The sequence below is a fragment of the Hesperophylax consimilis genome, chromosome 9, assembly GCF_061612785.1.
Source record: "Hesperophylax consimilis isolate HC1 chromosome 9, BYU_Hcon_1.0, whole genome shotgun sequence".
In the NCBI taxonomy this organism is placed as follows: domain Eukaryota; kingdom Metazoa; phylum Arthropoda; class Insecta; order Trichoptera; family Limnephilidae; genus Hesperophylax; species Hesperophylax consimilis.
Window position 1 is genome coordinate 36,780,819 of NC_142844.1, and position 23,045 is coordinate 36,803,863.

Sequence of the window (23,045 nt, forward strand, 5' to 3'; positions counted from 1 at the left end):
GCAATGCATTCAACAGCTATTTAATTTAACAGATTCGTTCTGAAATTTCTTAGGACAGATCCTAAGTGTTCAGTTTTTTACAATAGAAAACTGTAATTTTCTTATTTTAACAGCACAGGTTGCGCCCTCTGAAATGAAATCTGGTGAGTACAAGATATTAACCAAATTCCCTTGTTGGCTTGCAATGTATAGAACAAGTGAGATTTGTTAGAAGTGTAGAGGGTCCCTTCAGACGTCCCTATTGCCTTTATAGATGGATGCCCTATTTAATTTTTTTGGTCAATATTTCACTGGCAAGTTGTTGCACTCGCAATGCAAACAGGAGATTTTGGTGTTACAAATGTCAGCGTAGATATAACATTATTTAGCGGTATTTTTAACAGCGGAGAGCCCATTCGGAGAGAACATTCTTGTTTCTTCTTATGAATGGACAATTACCTCAAGAATCCGTAGTAAATAGTATTCGGTCCATGCGGGAGGCTGAGCGTGGCAAAGGGAGAGGGAGGAGGGGACATCTCTGAGGTCACGTGTATCATTCCCAATCACCTCCGCGCTGGGTGGCATTTGAATGCCGAACACCGGGGAGACTGGGGCAAATGGAGCTAGAATGTAAAAATAGATATATTCATTATGTATTTTAAAAAGATAGATACAATATTCACTAATTTGGGTTTTTTTAAGCACTTTTGTAGTAGAATTTTTGTAGTGGAAAAAAAAAACAAGACATAAAAAAATTTACGTACAATAATGATTGAACGCGTTTTGAACTAACCAACATATTAATGTATAATTCTTTTAAAGAAAATTCTATCCTTCGATTTGCGTATTGTGATTCTAGCAACAGTTACCTGCATACGGTTTCACAATAAAAATCGACTTCCTCTCCTTCTAAAAAGTTTTCTTTCATTCAAATCTCTGTCTTCTTCCCTCCAAAATCTACAAAAAGATCCTATCCTTCCTATTTTCTCCACCCCATTTGATTCTATCAATTATATCCCCAACGTTATAACTTCAGAATTCCGAACTGATATTTTAACCTCATCTAATCAAAATGTTGAGGAAAAATTTAAAAACATTACATCTTCTAAGTTTCCAGAATTTTCACTCATTTACACAGATGGTTCTAAGTCTGATAACAAAGATTGTTGAGCTGCGGTACACATTCCCGAATTCGATTTAGATTTGTCTTATAAATTGCCTAAAGAAATTTCTATATTTACTGCAGAATGCTTCGCAATTGAACAAGCTTTGAGTCAAATCCAGCTTTTCAATATTCGACGAGCCTTACTGTGCACTGACTCACTAAGCGCAGTGTTGAAAATTTCCTCAAATATTCATAAACCAGAAGACTATATTATTTATAATATCAGAAACACCCTTAAATCTTTAAATTAATTAAATATCGAGACAATATTGGTTTGGGTTCCTGGCCATTTAGGAATTGGGGGTAACGAGAAAGCCGATTCCCTAGCTAAACTTGGAACGATTTCTGGCTCTAATCCTTTAGATTTTAGAATTCCTATCTCTGACGTCATCCCAATTCTTAAATCCAACATGATTCGCTCCTGGGAAGAAAATTGGACTCATACGAAAACCCGAACTGGTGCTTTTTATGCTGGAATACAAAATCATATTCCAAGTAAACCTTGGTTCCACGGCAAGAAAAAATCCAAAAGATTTATATCCTGTATCTCGAGAATGAGAATTGGTCATTGCTCCATTGCATCCCATTTGTTTAAAATCCGGGTCCTAGATAGTCCACTCTGCCAGTGCGGCATGGAAAATGAGACTCTTGATCACGTTTTCTTTAATTGTAAAAATCATTCATCTTTCAAAGGCATTTATCGTTTACTTATAAAAATCACCCACCAATCTCCCCTTAGTATTCCTTATTTACTTTCTCTCAACAATTCTCGCATTTTCTCAGTTCTATACAAGTTCATAGACTTGAATGACTTCAATATTTGAGATTTCCTATTCCCGTATAGATTTCCCATAAAATTATAACCATCTCCCTTAACTTTAACAGCACGTAGCACTCTCTTTAGGGTGAATTGCCTAATACTACATAATACAGTGTCAACAGAAGGAATTTATTTTTATAACAACAACAAAAAATAATAATATATATAAATCAAGTATATTCGTACATGCACACAGTCTTTGATATGTGTGTTAAAAACAAAATGAAACTAAAAATGAGTATGCGGTGTACTTGTAGGACGTTATAGAGTTAATAGGTCTGAAAATATTTGCCTTTTGAAACCCGCAAAATTATTAACACTAAATTGGAGAGTAAATAATAATAATTGTGGCTAATAAGAAAAAAGCACCTTTAATATAAAATGCAAATCTTTTACCTATACCGCCACTCTATTCAGAAAGCTTTATGGATTTAAGTAAATTAAGTAACAACATTATTTTTCTTCTCCAATAAAATTTTGGTTATATCATTGTAATTTGCATATCTCCTTTACTCCCGTACATTTAAAATGGAAATTAAAAAAAAAACTTTATATCTGTATCGCAGTAGCCCATTCTTCCTCTTGTTTAATTTTTAGTGCATTTCGGGATGAATGCTTCCGTGAGAGGCTAGACAGCCGTGAACTGTGGCCAATCTCGGCCCTCCCAGCTGTTCCTCTCACCTCCATCACCTCCCCATTCCCCACCTTCCTAGTTCCTAGACAGGTTCTGTTAAATTTAACTTTCAATTGTAAGCTCGGTTCCCACCTAGTCCATTCTATGTTTCATTCATCACAGAATCTATGAAATAGTTCACGGAGACTAGGTTATCTATGCGATAAAGAATACAAAAATAATTAACTTTTTTAAATTCAATTTAATAATTAAGTTCTGCAAGTATTATAGTATTTTATTATTATTGTGACAGCTACTTCGACGTTTAAAACCATTTTTGAACTGTAGACCACGTTGAGAATACTCATTTATATGATTCTATTTACCCCCTTATGTCTAAAATCATTTATTGATTTATTGAGAAAGTAATTGTGACAATAGATTCTCTATTCTGTGGGGTACTTCGAAAACTGTTTTCCCTACATTCAAAATTCCCCACATAGTAAACAGAGCCATTTAAATCAGTCGTCTCAACGTGGCCTAGCAACAGTTTGAAAATGGCTTTGAACGCCAAAACAGGGTCAAAATAATATATATAACTAAAATTTATATAATATAACTTTATTAATAAATTGATTTTAAATTAAATTTAAAAAAATATTTATATATTCGTTAAAGTTCTACGAATTAAATACAAATACAATTCGTACGTAAAAATTAAAATTGAATTGATGTACTATTTCAATAATTGTAATAGATCATAGAATAGATGAGGTGGGAACTCGGCATTAATTTTTTCTTTAATCCATGCTTAGTGTAGGTAGGTATCCGCGTAAGGAAAACCAGTGAATTTTAGTCACTGAGAAAGGACACAGTATCTGGATTGTGTTAATTTATATATTACGAATTTATGATATTGTAACACCCGCAAATAAGAATAAAGGGTGTCGTAATTGCAGAATATCTGTACGATCATGTATCTGAAGATAAACACATAAATAAAGAACTGGATTCTAATTTTTCGATAATTTTTTTCTGAAAGTTTATCACTTTGTGATGTCATTATTTATTAGAATAATACACAAATAACTTTGTTTACATCACTTTAATATTTATATATATATATATATGTATATATATATGACCTCTACATGTTTCATGAACAATGTTCACCTCATCAGGAGCAAGTATATACTTGCTCTTGCTATATGCGGTGGACATTGTTCATGAAACATGTAGAGGTTATATATATAGTGATGTAAACAATGTTATTTGAGTATAATTCTAACTGGATTCTGTATCTACAATCGCCTGTAGATCGTAATTACGCAAACGTCTCACCATTATTTTGGGTTTCGCGATATAATGGCAACATTTTATACGAGCTCAATATCAATATAATGATATGGACTTCTTATTGATAAAAAATGACTGCCGATTATTTTTTATAAATTATGTTTTCACCTTGATTATTATGTATACTTTTCTTTGCTTTTGTGGGAATCAGAATAACGAGCGTTAAGGATATACGTAACGTAACTTATATTATATGCGTCCATAGATGGCGTTAATTTAATTATGTTATAAAAGTTTTGCAAGTTGTGCTTTAAAATATTAAGACGAATTATTTGTTTGCGTCCGCACATAGAGTCACGTGGGGTAACCGTACGCGGAGTGTAAGTGTTCGCAGTGATGTTTCCGACAAGATTGTGCCTGTTAAGCGCCCGCGCGTTCCTTAATTCAGTAGCCTTCTGGATCGCGCCGAAGCAGGACATGTGTACAGTGGATGCTGATTTGTCAATACAAACTGGTAGGTAAATTACTTTTTTTCGTGCTTTTCTTAAATTTTTCATCTCTGTTACCGATGTGTGCTATTGTGTAACCAGCTGTGTCAGAGCGACGTGGTCTATGATAATTTTTAGTGAAATATTGTTAGTTAGACGGGTGCAAAGTGATAATTCTAATAAAGATAACCACTAATCTGATTTTTTAAGTTTATTTAATTTTGGTGTGATGGGGTAAGTGTACTGGGGTAAGCGTTCGCAGTTGGACGAGTGCGAACACTTACCCCGATAGATAAAATTGATATTATAGCATAATATTTCAACTCTCATTATTTTTTTTACAGTGAAATATGCCACGTGTGTACGTGAGAAAGCACCCGGAGAGGTCAGTTTGCACTCAAGAGCAAAAAGAAACTGCAAAAAGGCTTATGAAAGAGGGAAAAGTCAGCGGGCTGCTGCAGATATTGTTGGGATCAGTGAAGCCACTCTGCGTAAACGCCTAAAACTAAAATGAATAGCAACTTCAATGGGGAGATATCGTCCGACATTTACACCAGATAAAGAGGTAGATTTTTAGATAAATAGATATTCAATTTATCGTGCAGATATCATTTTTTTGTGAAACTATTGATCTAATAATTATTAATTTATTTTCAGGCCGAAATCGTTGATTATTGTAAAAAAAACTTACGAAATGTTCTACGGCCTCACTACGCAGACAATGAGAAAAATTGTTTACGAGTATGCTGAAATCAACAAGATCGATAAAAGATTTGACAATATTACAAAAACGGCTGAAAAAAGAATTGGGTGTATGGATTTCTAAAACGTAACCTTGTTTTAGCTTTCAAGACAGACTACTCCCACAAGTATTACGAGAGCTATTGGGTTTAACGTTGTTCAAGTTCGGCGGTTTTATGCAAACTGAAAAATGCTTGCAAGTCTGAAATAATTATCTCAAGTCCCTATAAAAAGAAACTTCAGCAGAAGTAGACAGATGCAGATGCAAAAATCGTCCGAAAAACAATATTTAAAACCATGGAAATCGGACGACCACCTCTTTTCAAGAAAGTCACACCACAAAGAATCAAAGCAAAGCGTAAGGCGGGAGATTCCAGCGTGCATAACAGAGCGCACAAAAACATGCTTCTAAGGACTATTTTTGCCCACAATGCAAGGAGAAATATCGAGATCCACCCACAGAAAATTGGATAGAATGTATTGTGTGTAAAGCATGGTGGCATGAGAACTGCACAGACTACGATAAGGGGCAATTTGAGTGTGATAATTGCAATGGGGGGTAACTCTTTGCGGTGCGAACACTTACCCTACGGTATGCGTATACTTACCCCGCACACGGGGTAAGTGTACGCAATCGACATGCATGTAAACTTTTTTATATAACTGTTTGATTTATGAACCATATGAGGTTTTTTTGGTTGTTTGAGATGCCTTAATAATCGATCATATTAATAAACAAAAACATTGAGTAAAATACCTAAAGCTTTTTAATACAAAAATCCCAATGTAAAAATTGCGCACGGTTACCCCACGTGACTCTACGAGTTGTTTGGTATCAAAACTGGTCAGATCCAAAATTTAAAAAAAATAAACTAAGTATTGAACTGTGTTCATTATTAACAAAAGAACAGTTCTTATTTTTCAAAAGCAGTCATATCCGCATATTTTGTAAGAGAAACCGGTTTAAAAAGCTGCTGTTGTATGAAAAATAGTCAAATCCAGCACTTGTTTTGGTGTTTCCTGAAAATTCACCTAAAGTGGAGTTGACCAGTTTTGATACCAATTGACTCATACGCAATATCAATATGAATAAATGGTTATGTTCGTATAAAAACTCAATTCTTTCAAGAAAGACATTCCAATACCATATTGTATAGTAAACGTACTTTACGTTTATCCTTAACAGATCCTTGGAATGAGGTTGTCGGCCATTAGGCCTATAACTGATTGCTGAATGATTTCAGTTGGAAACAAAATCACGAACGTTGAAGATGCATCTCCGATAGGAATCGTCCGGTACGTGATAGGTACCCACCTACGAATTTTAAATTAAATTAATTCGAATCTAAAACCAAACGAACCGTGACTATTTTTTTTTTTTTCTTGACAGAAATCGGATTTTTATCAGCTATTACAATAATTGTTATTTTAATATACACGTCAGTTGCTATTAGAAACATATTTTATCATAAGAAAATTAGAAAAAACCATTGTTAAGCAGGTAATAAAAATAACTGTCAGATATGTTTGCAGAAGACACTGATGGAATACTATTATCCCTATTTCTAAAAAAGCGTTTACTTACCATAATTACGATATGAACACATAAATTTGTTTTCAATCACTTTATTTTAACGCATTTCTTTATCGGCTTCAGAAGTGCTCTTACTTCATCAAGATAATATAAAGGTTTTAATAGTCTTCTGATGAAGGAAGGGCATTTGAAGGCACATGGGCAGGATGAGCCGTCCATATAGACGCATAAACATTGCCTATCCTACCTTACTCGCATAAAATTAGAATTTTTAAAATTGTTGTAAGATACACTTTGAAAAATACTGCACCCACCGCGCTACCATGTGCTACTATACGGTATCAAAGGCAGGAACTATAAGAATGCAAAATTACGCACATCTTTTTCAAATATTGTCTTCACTCGACATAAACATGTACATGTGTGCACGATGCTCATTTAAGGGACGATTTGTTTGTGTAAGTGTCGAAAAAGGCCGCGCCTTTCTGTGCAAACTAAGAATACAGCAATAAGTGTCATCTGTTGGCACCTTTATTAAGTAGTACAACTTTGGATAGTAACGAAATCATTTTCATATTTTGTGCGGTCAAAAAAATATGGAAATTTTATTGGATAAAATTTTTATTGAAAAATATTGGAAAAAATGTTGGATATTTTGATATTTGAAATGGCTTAGGTCATTTCGACCCTAAATCAATTCGTTTTGTTTATAGGCAATGTTTTTACTACTGCCTACACGTATTAAAAACTTGTGCACACTACTGAAAAAAGTTTTTTCTTTATTCGTAATATAAGTTTTTGTAGATAGTTTTTTACATGCTTTTCGACTACGTAAATTACACTTGTACCAACCAACCTTAGTGTAAACTGTATTAGTATAACGAGGACATCTAAATTAGTTTCTCAGTTAAGTACATTACACTTGTATAAACCAACCTTAGCGTAAACTGTATTAGTATAACGAGGACATCTAAATTAGTTTCTCAGTTAAGTACATTACACTTGTACAAACCAACCTTAGTGTAAACTGTATTAGTATAACGAGGAAATCTTTTTTTTTTGTATTAGGCAATTCACCCTAAAGAGAGTGCTATGTGAATACCTCAATTAGTTTCTCAGTTAAGTACATTACACTTGTACAAACCAACTTTAGTGTTAACTGTTGGTTTCCCTTAATTAAAATAAATTACTTTACTTGTTGAAAGAATGGAAACATAGATTTAAAATAAAAAAAGTGAATAAAGTCAAGAATGAATTATATAGTTCACTTATTTTAATGATGTTAGCCATTCTTTAAAATAGTTACTTTCCTTTATAAATAACTAATTCAGAATACTCGTTGTAAAATAAAGTCGTGTAATACAAATGTATGTGTTTATATTGAACCTAATAGTATTTTTTCACAAAATTATTTTTAATCAAACGACGATACATAAATATAAACCAGAAAGAAATCACAATTTTTATCAATTAAGCAATAATTAGTCGCCTGAAATATCCATACAAATTGAAAATATCTCCCGACTAAAAATAAATGCCGCTGACGGGAATTGAACCCGCACCTTCTGATGTCCGGTCAGGTGCTCTAGACCACTGAGCTACGTCGGCTTATTCCCAACCCGACAAATAATTCAAAATGTACTAGTACTTCAATCAACAATTACTGCATAATAATTTGTTATCCTTTATGCTATGCATAGAAAACCTTGTCTTATAAAAATTGTTTACTGTTAAAAAATAAAAATAAATTATCCGCTGCTTATTTTTTCATTCTACCTTTGGTGTATTCCTTTTGCCTAGTAAAGCAAGCAATATTTAAACACGATCAGATCAACTAATTGTTACTAATGGATTTATGGACCATTAACTATTTCCTATAAATAATTCAAATTCAAAGTGCCTTTCCAGCAAGCGTTATTATAATAACTATAACTAACAAAATCAACCAAACTTGTATATTAAATGTTGAATCACAATACAAAAATTGTAAAGAATTTATGCAGATTACTCGCTCGAACTGCAGCAATTCTGTGCCTCGTTTTAATTCAACTTTCATTAAACGGATCGAATCTCGGTTCGACGACAAAAATAAACTAATCGAGCGGAGTAATTTGAATAAATCCGGTACCAAAGCTATTTGAGGATGACCGATTGCATTCGTGAACCGGCCATTGCGTGAAAGGAAACTGACATTCGATCCAATTTAAACAGTCGTGCATTCATACGCTTTCAAGTTTTATACTGAATCAGCTGACGTGTACCGGCGTAGCTAGGGGACTTACACATGGTTTGGTGTAAAGTTTTTAGGTTATTCACGGAGAAAAATTAGTATTATTGCGAATCTCTCATAATTGTTTGTATTCCGGTCAAAAACGGGATTGCTGGCCGTTGCCTTATAAATTGTTAGTAAATTCCAAATATATAGGAACACGTGTTCATGCACGTGCATTTTCCTTGTAATATATAATGAGAAAATATTAGGATTTTCATGAATACGTGTTTTTCAGGAAACTTTTTAATTCATTCCTTATGGCCTGCCATCTCGTTTTTAATCACATTCACTTCACGTAGTATCGTAAAATCCACATTGTTATTGTTAAAAAATAAATTATGTCGACTTTAAATCTACTCCGTATCTCATTCCAGTGCAGAAATAATGCGTCTTTCTAAGACTTTCGTAAGTATTTTTCGGTCCCCGACCTCTTGCATTCAAATTACGTCTAAACACTCCTCGCACTAATTAGAACAAACTTTGAAATTTTTAGCGAAATCGAATGAATGGTATAGGAACACGTACGAGACAAACAAAGAAATATTCATTCAAGAGATAGATTTAATATTTTTATTAGAAATAGTTAAAAGTTCGTTATATGTTTCATAATCATGTTTGTTCAGTTGTTGAAATAATCGTATTGATATTATAAGATATATTTTTAATCAGAAGTTTGTTAGAAACATCTCAAAAACGTATTTAATTATAAGTTTATCATAACCAGAACAAGTGTTTTTATAAATAACAAGCGCAGACCCGTCATAATCACGGAATGTTGTAATTTTGTACTGTGAAGCTGAATATATTCAAAAACAAAGATTTATAATTTTAGAGATGATCAGAAATTTATCTTTCGAATGAAAGTTGTTAGTAACCTTCATCTTTCAAAAATTTAAATGAAAGAAATACTAATTTTAGAATAAATTTGAAGTAAATCCATGTTCCAGAGTTCATTGAACCGGAGTCACAGACAAAGACACACAACCAAAATTACTATTTTTTTAGTAAAAAAAATTATAAAATCTGTGCAGGCAGTTAAAAGAAAACTAACATTTATTTCGGGTAACCTCAATCTCCACAGTGGCGACGCCCCTAACTGTACAGATTAGCGCGAATAAGACTAAATCGCCGATGTACTAGAATTAAAATTGATATTACATGATTAGCATTTCCAGAACAGTAACTGTCGCAATGTGTAAAATTGTTACCGACTCGTTTATAAATCGAATAAAAAATAAAAATCCAATGCCTGCATATTCTCAAGTAACAGTCATATTATTAATAAAAAGGTATTCCGTTAACTTTGATAAAAACCATTTCTACATAACCAAATCAATTTGAATCTCCCGACTGCCTAATGTATATAATTCATTTTGAAAAAAAAACACACCGATTGTGATTTGATTTAACATAAATCGTGAGTTGCAATTTTTTACATTCCTAGATTTCTTTTAGCACCTCTCCTCGGTCCAATAACTTGAGTCATTGAGATTACCTGCTTTAACGTATATTATAAGAAGTGTCAAATGGAATCAGAACTTTAAGATTCCATTTAAGATAATTCCAGTACTTTATCGTCCATAGGGTTTTCCAATAAGAGGTGTTATTTTGAATATTAATTAAGGAATTAATGATTTTTTATGGCGGGAATTGGATGGTATTGATCTGGACAACGTTTACTTTCAACAAGATGGTACTACGTGCCACGCAAGCAACGAAACCATTGATCTTTTACGGGAAAAGTTTCCGGACCGTGTTATCTCTCGAAGAGGTGATCACAATTGGCCACCGAGATATTGTGATTTAACACCTTGTGACTTCTTTCTTTGGGGCCACGTGAAAGAGAAGGTCTACGCCAACAGCCTAGCGTCGATTCAAGACCTCAAATATGGAATTCGTGAGGCTATCAAGGACATAAGGCAGCCACTTTGCGATTTGGTTATGGAAAATTTCATGAAAAGGATATGGTCCTGTAGGCGTGGTCGTGGTGGTCATTTGACTGATGTTATTTTTCAGTATTAACGGCATACATTCCTCTTTATAATTAAATAAACATTCGATCATTTATATTAAAAAATGGCATTTTTCTTTGAATATCAAAATAACACCTCTTATTGGAAAACCTTGTATTTTGTTATAATTAATTATTTATTTATTTATTTATTCATTTTTGGGAAATCAACAGTTTATATTTTTACAGATTGTACATAAGTAAAATAGCCAAAATAAAACCAATTACGGATTTCCTCCTTGTGACTTTACGTAAGACAGCATTAGAAGAAATAATTAAATTTATGAGAAATGTGAAGTTATAATTATATAAAATAAAAGAATTGTATAAAATAATAGAACAAAATAATACAACAAAAATAACAAAAATAAAGGGGAAAAAAAACTTATATAAAATAAAAGATTATCAATACATTGGTAACCATAAGAATACAAACAATATTGTGCATATTAGTTGGTATGTAATTTATTTTAATATTGTTCAATATGTTGTAGAAGACGTCAGTTGCGGATTGAGTATTCAGATGGTTTAGATTATGATCCCAATCAATTTCGTTTAGTTTTGTGTTTATCATTGAATAATCTGCTTTTCTAAATTGTAATACTTGCTTTGTGTTAGTTTTCAGGTTTTTATTTTTATTTTTAATAGGAATTGAAATTAGCAGTGTTTTATGATAAATATCTTCTGGTACTAATGAAATGTTATTGTGAGTAATTTTCAGTTGTATGTTACTTAGAGCTAAATCAAGAATGCGATTATTTATATTATTACTCTGAGAGTTATATTGTTGCAGATTATTAAATGATAAAAATTCTATAAAGTTAAAATGGGCGGGATTTAATGAATTGATGGGTTCAGTGTACATATAATCACAGTTGTCATTTATTGGTAACCAAAGTAAGTGAGGTAGGTTGTAGTCTCCCACTATAATGAAACTGTCATTATTGTTATCCGTCATAATCTGTGATACTTTGTTTATGTGAGAAGTAATATTTATAAGATGTATATTGTCAGGTGGGATGTACGAAGTACATATGTGAATTTTTTTACAGGAAGTGATATAGTTACCCTGATATTATACCTGAAATATTTATGAAACATGTATTTTTATTAAGACTTTGATCATTCACAATGTACATTTGTTACGTATAAGATTTTTTATAAAATTAGCGACCGGTTTCGACACGAAAATTTCATTAAATGAAAATTTCATTAAATACACGAAAATTTCATTATTTTCATAAAAACAAAAAATGTCTTGAAATTGTTACATAGTGAATACCAAAGAAATACAAAAAAAAGGACGTTGATCACTAAGAGTTTTGAGTCAAAAGCAGAAATAAATATGTGACTAAAAACGGGATAGGGTAAACTAGACTATGATTGCCCGCAACTATTAATCGCCTACTTTCACTTAGATTTTCCTCTTCTCACTAAAATGTAAATTTTTCAATTAAATCCAGACGTTCAATTTGGATCGTGTTTAATGTTAAATTTCAATTTTGCAGGCATTTTTTATTGCATTATCTTAATGTTTTAACAATAATTATTGACAATAAAAAAATAATTAAGTTTGTTCAATCGTTAGGGTGTTTTATTAATGATTATTATTGAATCTCAAATCTCTAAGTTGGGTAATCACTGTCATTATTGTGGGAATCACTTTTAACAAGCGGGCAATTACTGTACATTTAGCTATATTTGTATGTTCATTTAAAAAAATGTTATTTAGTAATTGTGTATTTCCGATTGAAGGATTTGGTAGTTAATTAATTAAATATTATGCAATTTTTTTCGAATACGGTGGTTAGGACCAAACCTATGTACAACCATTAAAATCAAAATTTCCTTAAGCGGGCAATCATTACTTAGTTTACCCCTACTATCACAGCTTGGAAAGTTTCGACAAAAACATGTATTAAATAAAGAAAAGAAAGATGATTCTATGATTAAATATCTTGCTATTGATGACATTAAAGTTAACCGTTGACCTGTAAATGATCTTCACGTTTGCATGAGAGTGGAGAGCTTGTGAGTTCGATTTCAACAGAAGCTCGGAAGTATACTGACATACCACATCTATGGGAACTTACAGTCAGAATTACACAAGGACGGAATAACACATGACATACTTTTTAGAGAATTAAATCTATTTGAATTACACCTACTGGAATTACACCTACTGGAATTACACATACTAGAATTACACCTACTAGAATTACACCTACTTAAATTGCACCCAATGGAATTATACCTACTGGAATTACACCTACTGGCATTACACCTACTGGAATGACGCACATTAAAAAATCTTGTATAATAGGATTAAATTTCAGTATTTAAGTGGGTGGTAAATAAATCTCTATATTATGATGTAGTATATTGTTTTGTTTTTTGGACTTTATTAAAAATATTGTTCAACAAATTATTTTGATTCTTTTGAAATAAACATTAATCCACCTTGGTTAGTTGAAGTGATCTCACAAAATGTCGAAAGACAATATGATGTCAGAATCTAGATGCAATTCGCCCAATATTCGTTCCCCAAAGGTTGAAACGCACCTGATATAAAAATATTTCTTTTCGAACAATCAAGTTTATTATGGCTCGTTACACCACGGTGTTGCCATATTTTAATATTTTTTTTTTAAAAAGAGTGAAATATTCCTGGGTTACAAATAACCCGACAATATTTTTAAATCTCCTTCTACCACCACAGTAATGACAGAATGCTATAATCGAAAAGTATAGTATTTATTGTACACACGTTTCGATTGACGCCCGTCTTTAGCAATATCATCTCAACGTCAATGAATTATTTGTATCTTTTATCCACCACCTTCCCAATAAACGTACTAGTTTTTTGTATTAAATACTCGCTCTATTTGATACTTGGAATTCATCTACAATTATACCAAATAATAATAATAACATCTGTGGAGTCTGTAACGATTGCGCCCGCGACGAATCTCTTCTAATCCAACGGCTTTGTGATGGATTATTATTTAAAATGAAGCCCGGAAGCCAGTTCTCATAACGCGGTTAATTACATCAAGTGAAAAACAATGCATTGTCTATGTTCAAGACAATGTCATAATGGCACGTGCGAACAAATAAATATAACTTTGCTGTGTTGTTATTTTTACTGTTATTCCATGCCACGAGTTCACAAAATGTCCTAACCATTTTAAATTATTTTTCTATCATGGAATTTTATCAATAATTTACCTACTGTGCACAGAGAAAACATACTGATTAAAACGGGACTGCAAGCCTTTAGCAAATGAATTGACAGGTAAAACACGACTATATTATTAGAATGTCGAAACACGTGTTCTTAAAAATTCAGATATTGGCACATTGCGTCATTATATTTATCAAGAAAAGCACAGCTGCACGAGTACGTGTTCCGATATATACTGAAAGGACTAATATTTTATTATGAAATGGATTGAAATCACGTAATTAACAGGATTTCGATAAATCCGCCATACTCATTTTTCTTCGCGTGTTATTGATTTAAATTATTGAAAATCCTTTGATATTTTTTTTGTTTGACAAGTCTTCAAACCGTAGATAAACGCCAGTGGGTTAGAGGTTCTTGAAAAAAATCCTCCGTTGGGTCACTTCTGGTCTGACTAATAATCCGATTAATAAATCGTAAGGTCAAACTAGTGAACATCTTGACTTACTAACACGGCACCTGTACTTGTGGCTTTAAATGGTAAAATTATATTCATATTTCCTATTATCAAATGAAAGCCTGGCTATCGAGATACGTAGTAGACAATAATGACTTGAATTATTATCACAATTTGGATTTTCTGTGATGCCAAGCAAAAAAATTAGATTAGATGATCAAAAGATTAAATCGTGGGGGGAAAACCCAATCTTTCAGTAGCGTCTTTAACGTGCCTTTATTTCTACAGCACAATACGATAGCTAAAATCATTTCCAATCACTTTATACTAACGTATCTCTCACTCATTTATTGACAATAAACGGTTTACTGATGCTGTTTTGTAAAAATTTGAGAAGAAAAGTCGGGAGGCGTGCAAGAATCTGGAAAAGTCTTGCAGAGGGGGAAACTGCTTAGATTAGTTGCACATTCAAGTGAACATAATTTAAAGTTACTTTGAATCACGGCTTTGTATTCCTTTATTTTCTCCTTAACTGACCGCTTTGTAAAATGGCACTAGGTACATGATGATGTAGTGGTGAAAGCAAGAAACTAAATATCTATATGTAAATAAAATTTCGAGTCGATTTTTTAATAAATTTTATTTGTTTATATGAGTTTTAATTTTCGATAAAATCCAGTCCAAAGTAAGTTTTTTAAAATTTAAATGGTTTTTTTAAAATCGATCACCACTTGTAAAGATCAGCTGTTTATTATCTTTTAAAATGCGTTGCAAGCCTAACCTTTTAGTTGCCAAAAAAAATGTTGTAATACAGGGTTTTCCAATAAAAGGTGTTATTTGGTATAGCCCGCTATTTCGGTAGATGTCACTTTTGAAGCTGTCATTTTTTGACATTTGACAAGTAAAAACTACGCCATTAATAAAAAATGGAACGATACACGCTTTAACAACGCATTGAAATTATTAAAATTCACTTAAGTGAATCAAATGCAAATTATCTTGAGTAATGAGGCCCATTTCCACCTCGGTGGCTTCGTCAACTCGGAAAACCCAAGAGTTATTATTGAAAAGCCTCTTTATTTATTTATTTATTTATTCATTTATTTAACGCCCAGAGGGCTTTTACATGGTTGGTAGTATAATTTTAATTTGACAAATACTTTCAAACATAAAAAATAAGAATAAAATTACATTTGATAAAAGCTATGTAACAAGTTATACAAACACAAGAAACAAAAACAGAAAATTACAGCTATTTGTTGGTTTACATGATGTGTTTAGGAGTATTGTTGAAATAAATGTTTTAAATGATCCACAAAACTTGCCAAGTTGGTATTGAATATGTCAACATCACCCAAGTAATGATTTCCCATGGTGTGAAGTCGTTGTATCGGAGAGTGGGCAATGTAGTTACGCTTATGTGTGCTGCTGTAGAATATTGTATTTTGTCGTGTTGTTACTGTGGGTGTATGTATGTTTATAAGTTGCAGGAGTTCACAACAGTCGAATTTAGAGTTAAGTATTTTGAATAAGAACGTTAAATCGTTTATTTTACGTCTATCTTCTAATGTATGTATTTTTAGAGTATTTAATAAGAAATTGTATTTTAAGTCTTCGACAGGGATATTTAATTTAAAATTTATAAAACGTAGAAAATTTTTTTGTATTCGCTCAATGTTGTTAATGTGAATTGTATAAGATGGAGACCAAACTACTGAGTTATATTCAATTAGACTTCTTACTAGAGATACGTATAATAGTTTAATGGCTTGCAAAGAATTAAAGTTTTTAGTTGTTCTTAATACGAAGCCTAGTGTTTTCATACCTTTGTTCACAATTTGATGGATATGATTGGTGAAACTTAGTTTTTCGTCCAAAATAATTCCAAGATCTCTCATTTCCGTGACTCTTTCTAAAGCTATGTTATTGATGGAATATTCGAATAAAACAGGATTTTTGTTTCTGAAGAAAGTCAAGGTTTTGCACTTTACTACATTTAAAAATAAATTATTTTGAACGCACCAATCTCTAAACTTACTAATATTTGACTGTAGTATATGGCAATGATTTATATCAGTTATTTTCTTGTATAGTTTGACGTCATCTGCAAAGAGCAATACCTCGACATCGTTGAAGCAATTGGTTGTATCATTGATGAAAATGAGGAACAAAACCGGGCCAAGGTGACTACCTTGCGGTAGGCCACTGGTAGCCCGGAAAGCTTTCGACATCCAAGATTTTATTTTAACGAACAGTTTACGATTTGACAAATAGCTACTAAACCATTTTAGCATGTTATCCCTTATTCCTAGAGCAAACAGTTTTTGGATTAGTAGTTTATGGGATACTTTGTCGAATGCCTTCGAAAAGTCTGTATATATACAGTCGACTTGTTTATTTTCTGCAAATGATTGTATAATGAAGTTTTGAAATACCGTTAAGTTAGTTGCGGTGGATCTTCCTTTGATAAAACCGTGCTGTTTTTGATTAATTAATTTTATTAATTTGGGATAGATTTCATCAAGGACCAATGATTCAAAAAGCTTTGGCAGTACTGACTGTATACAAATGGGGCGATAATTAGCTATGTCAGTATCATCTCCTTTTTTGTAGATCGGTGTAATGAAGCTAGATTTCCAGCGGTCTGGAAAATGTCCAAGCGACAAGAGACGGTTAAATAGTAATGTAAGTGGTTTAGATAATGTATTAGAGCATGTTTTGAGGAATATTGGTGGAATGTTGTCTGGGCCAGCGGATTTGTCAGTGTCTAAGGAAAGTAATTTTTGTTCGCAACACTTTTGTGTGATTTGGCAGTTTGTTAAGTTTGTGGTCATATTAAATTTGTATTCGGGTATTTTATCATCTGGAGTGTCTTCATCATATACATTTTTGAAGAAGTCCGAAAAAAGGTTTACAATATCCTGTGTATTGTTTGCACTGATTCCATTCATATGCATTATTGGCGGGTAGTCTGTGTTTTCATTGTTCATTTTTTTAAGAAATTTCCAAAGGTTTTTGGATTTAAAGACAGTGTCCTCGACAGAGGTTATGTACATTTTGTAACATTGTTTGGAAAGATCTTTACATTTTTTCCTAGTTTCGCTAAAGATTATATAATCATTTATGGATTTACTTTGTTTGAATTTTTTGTGTTGACTCTTTTTTTGCTGAAGAGAGGCTGTAAGCTCTGATGAAAACCAAACCGGGTAGGTATAGCTTCTTGGTGTGTAAAAATGTACATAGGATTCAATAGTATTAGAAAAATATAAATAAAGTTTATCTAACGATTCATCAACGCTTTCATCGGATAAAAAAGACCAGTCTGTATTTGAGAAATGGGAGTTAATTGAGTTGATGTTGGCTCGTTTAAAGTTTAGGACGCTTTGTGAAAGTTTCTTTTCATTATCACATGTCATATTTAATTTAATGTATAGGGGAGGATGATGATTATCTATAGGTAGAAGTGGATCATTTGAGAGTTCAACAGACATTTTAGGATAGTTTGATAAAGCTAAGTCTAATAAGCGATTGCTACTGTTATATATAAAATTATGTTGATGAAAGTTTAGAAAGTTTACCATGTCCAAAATTTCACGTGCACGATCGTTTTCACTTTCGTTTATGATGAGACCACAGTTATTTGCTTTCCATATTAAGTTTGGTAAGTTATAATCCCCAAGAATAACAATTTTCGAGTGAGGATATTTTGATGAAATTGTTTCGATGTCTTGACAGTGGTTTCTATATGACTGAGGGTCAGAAAGTGGTGGTAGATAGGCCGTTCCAAATATAATTTTCTCGAGAGGAGTCGTTATTTGCACAAAAATATGTTCGATGTTATTGTGTTTCGTGGTTAATTTTCTTGCTGACAACTTCTGTTTTATTGCAATTAAAACTCCTCCACCTCTTGACTTGGAACTTGATCTGACGTTTCTGTCGCAACGAAATACTTTGTAGTTAGTAAGACCGAGTTCAGTCGATTTGATTTCCGAGTTTAGCCAGGTTTCCGTAAGTATAATGATGTCATGATGATGAGAAGGTAGAGCTGCTTGTAGGTCATCGAGTTTTGATCGCAGTCCGCGGATGTTTTGATAATAGATTTTTATGGTTCTGGTTCGGTTAGGTGGGATTTCTTGAATATTTTTGTAACTTCCTAGTTTTTTGGTCGATTTGGCACGATTCGGGGGGTGGAGTTAATGTATTTTATGGTGACATCTTCACCATTTTCTTTCCTTTTTTCCAGCTGAACCCTCAGATCGCTCAGAAATTTTTGTTGCGCCGGTGTTGAGTCGGGGTAAATTCTAACATTGTTCTTGAGAAGACTTCGTTTGCTTAGAATATTTCTGGATTGTGTTGAATTTTGTAGTTCTATTTTTATTGGTCTAGGCTTGTCATTTAATAATTATCCAACCCTATAAAATTTAGAAATATTTTCATTTGCTGAATTGTCGATTACACCGATTATACTGGTGACAGCTGCCTGGTCATCCGAGATCCTGCCAGCTTCTGTCGCTTTAATGCTTTCGGGCACATTGCAAACAATAATATTTTTAGATCGCACTTGTTGTTCATTCATTTCCGAAATTGCCTCGCAAATATTAAAGTTGTTTTGCGAAGGATTTGCTCTAATATCCTTGTATGCACGCAGTTCACCTTCTAAATTAGCAGTTTTGGATGCTACAGCTGAAGACATGGTACTTATGGCACTTAAAATTTCACATGCAATTGGGGAAATTTTAGAGATTTGATCCTTGTTAAATTTGTTGGCCGGATCAAAAAGTACTTTATTTAAGGCATTGACAGCTATTTCTGCTTTGGAGATGAAATTTTGCACATCCATTGTGAAACGTTTAAAAATTCACTATTCACTGCTTATCACTGTTGGGAGTCGATGATTTATTTTTGCTTTTGTTGACACAGTATACAAGTTCTTCCAATGCTAAATACTGCTATGTTAGTAAATAAGTGCTGCTTGTTAATATTCGATAATATTTATGTGTAATAATTCACTGTAATTAGTTTAAATGTCTAATTTTGACAGGAGTAGATCAAAATATGTTTGTACTGTCAAAAGAGTATTGTTGTTATTATTATCCTCAACATATGACTGTTTGGTGCGGTTTATGGTCCGGCGGAGTCATTGGACCTTACTTTTTCGAAAATAAGGCTGGAGCAACAGTTACGGTGAATGGATTGCACTATCGAGAGATGATTAATGATTTTTTAATGGAATTGAATGGTATTGATCTGGACAACGTTTAGTTTCAACAAGACGGCGCTACGTGCCATACAAGCAACGAAACCATTGATCTTTGAATATCAAAATAACACCTCTTATTGGAAAACCCTGTATATCTGATGTACATCACCATTTTCCCACTTATACTATTAGTTTCCAGACACCATGTGGGCGGGCATATTAAGCTATGCGGGTGATGATTTTAATTTATTGGAAGCCAAAAATGTAATTTTTTTTATTTACCTGCTATTCGAAAAAATAACGTTTCAATGCATTTAAATTATCATCGGGAAATTTTTGTATTGGTATTTTTATCCATTGGTACTAAATTATGTAAGTTTTTCTTATATTTCCAATGTAAATCGAAATTGCCATGTCAAATCTAATCTGACGTCATCCTTGTAAAAAAAATTAGGAATTCCTACGTGTGGAGATAAATAAAATGGACACATAAAATTCAAAACTCGTCACGACTGATAACGAATATGCCACGCGGAATCTTGCAGGCAAAATGGAAAATAATTTAATAATTTTTTCTACGAGTACCTACCTACTCCATTTAGATTACAGATTTATTAGTTCACTATTATATTTAAAATTAGGTAGTAGGTATAATCTAGCATACTAATTTCAGTTCGGTCTGTGCAGTGCGTTAGTGCTGCATGAAATCTGGTTCAAAGAACTCAAATTTACTGTGAATCTAAATGTCATTTTAAAAAATTGGTATTGATTTGGTGAAGAATTCAGACAAACAATAAAGTACTTACGTATCAAAAATACTTATTTCAATTGTCTGTGCGAGCATTGTTTAGACCTGCGTGAAACCTGGTTCATAATTTCACTACGAATATGTATGTGTCATTTTCGAATTGGAGATAGACAAGCAATAAAGAACATAGTACCTATATAAAAAAAATATTCAAAAAAAGTTTATATATATATTTCTTTTTCAAAGAGAGATAAGCATTCCCGGGTTACGAATAACCTGACAATATTCAAAAATCTCCTACTACTAAAACAGTAAGCGGAAAATGTTGCTTGTGTTGTGATGGAGGACGGAAACACTGAACACACTACGCCTGGATGGGAAACTAACGCGATGCCAACTCAACTATTGACCAATCTAAATATTTTATTATTTCAAAAATTGGAACTGATTAGTCAAGAATCAAGAATTCAAACTATCCCGTGACTTTTCGCTAGACTAAACTAAAAGTAAGCAGGCATTGAGCGCGTTAAAATATATGGTCCTTGTTATAGGGAATATTAATTAGATTTCAGGTTTCCCAAAACTAAACTTAGGCACGAGCACACGAAACAGGATGTTTTATAAAGGACAAAAACTTTATAATAACCTACAAGACGCCTTGGCACTTTTCGAAAGATTTACGCTATATATATAAAGAAAAAATATTTGTATAAGAAGGTACTTACCAAGAATATTTTAGTTGCTCTTAAACCAATGTACATACATTTCTAAAACTGTATATTTCATAAATCAACGTTACTGTATTAAACTGTATATTTCATAAATCAATGTTACTGTATTAAACTGTTTATTTCATAAATTAATGTCACTGTATTTCTTAAGCTGTATATTTCATAAATCAATGTTACTAAATTTCTTAAACTGTATATTTATTTTTATATTATGTATTTTTCCTAATAGATTTATGAAAAAAATGCATACATCTAGATTAAAAAATAACACAAACAAATAAATAAATTATACAAATAAAAAAGTTATTTTTTAAAAACCACTTTCTTTAATTTATACACGTCGACCGGTTCCGGCTAATTTCAACCTTCATCATGACAATAAACATTATATTATTTAAATTACAGTACCGAAATCGGTCGACGTGTATAAATCAAATGATGTGGTTTTAAACAAGAACATTTTATACAAAAAAATACGCTCACTGTAGCATACCGGAGTATGATGCAGTTAAATATGACCGAAGAAGATAAGGTCCTATTTGCTCAGTTGGTAGAGCGGTGCCCCGGCAAGGCAAGCGTCCTTGGTTCGAGTCCTAGATGTGACCGAATCGTTTTCTGATTTTTCTGTTTCAAATTTTCGTTTGGGAATCGCTAATATTGTCTTCAATAACTAAGAACATTTTCCATCAAGAGATGTGTAACATCGACGAAAGTGTTGGTTTTAATTCATGTTGAAATAACGTGGCTTAGGAAATTATCAAATCAGATTTGTAAAAAAATGTGTTTGGGAAGAGTGAAATGATAATAATATTTTACAATAAAAAAAATATAAATTTGTTTTAGACCACTTTAATTTTAATTACACTCTACTCTACTCTAAACTAATGTTTTAATATTCTCCCGATGAATGAAGGGTGCTTCCCAAAGATATTAGAAGAACGAGATGTGCTATGAGCAGTTCATACTGTGTGGAATTGTTTTGCCCAGTGTCGCCGGTTTTGTTCGCCAATACTACTGCACACCTTCGCTTACGCTAAGGACGTATCGTTTCAGTTGGCACTAATACATAGAACAGATTTCTGTGCGTACACGTCCCGATAGTATTCAAAGTACTCTAATTAGGTAGTACTCCGCCTACGGTCCGGCGGCCAACATAGCATATCTCGTTCTTATAATATCTTTGGTGCTTCCCAAACCGGTAGAGTGTAATTGAAATTAAAGTGGTCTGAAACAAATTTATAATATTTTTTATTGTAAATTATGATGAGCCACAGAGTAAATGCTTATTACAAATAGATAATAATATTATATTTATAATAATTTATTTTTCTTATGTATCACTATCTCACTTTACGTGCATGTCGTTGTGACCTGCACGTAAAGCTCCTACTTACGACATTTATTATTAAGACATAAATATTCGGACGATCATTAGATTAGATATAGCACAGTTTGGTTAGATACAACCTTCAATATCCCGAGGTATTATTCATATTTTGTTTAAATAGAGAAAGAAAAGATAAATTGACAACCTTCCAGTTTTCCAACACGTAAGAATTTATTAAATAATTGCTAAACATACCGACCAATGTTTTGTTTTGCTATGCCGCTTCTCCAGCGACGATTTTACCACCAACATTGAACCAAGCGTTTGTGCAAACATGAAAAATTAGGGCAGGACCATAATGTTTTTTTTTACGTAGCCGATGGAAAAACAAAAAAACGTTGTGGCCCCGACGTAGTGTTTTTGTTTTTGTACGACATTTCGAAAACATTTGGTCGCTAGAGAACCGATTTTATATTGAC

The 23,045-nt window shown here is 32.6% G+C and overlaps 1 long non-coding RNA gene across 1 annotated transcript in view; it reads right to left on the reverse strand.

Annotated features, from left to right (window-relative positions):
- Positions 1 to 501: 501 nt before the first annotated feature.
- The window catches only part of LOC149421298 (uncharacterized), a 29,906-nt gene continuing 7,362 nt past the window's right edge, over positions 502 to 23,045 (reverse strand). Inside the window, exon 5 of the long non-coding RNA XR_016302616.1 lies at positions 502 to 602. This is a non-coding gene — a long non-coding RNA (uncharacterized LOC149421298). The remainder of the gene's footprint in view (positions 603 to 23,045) is intronic.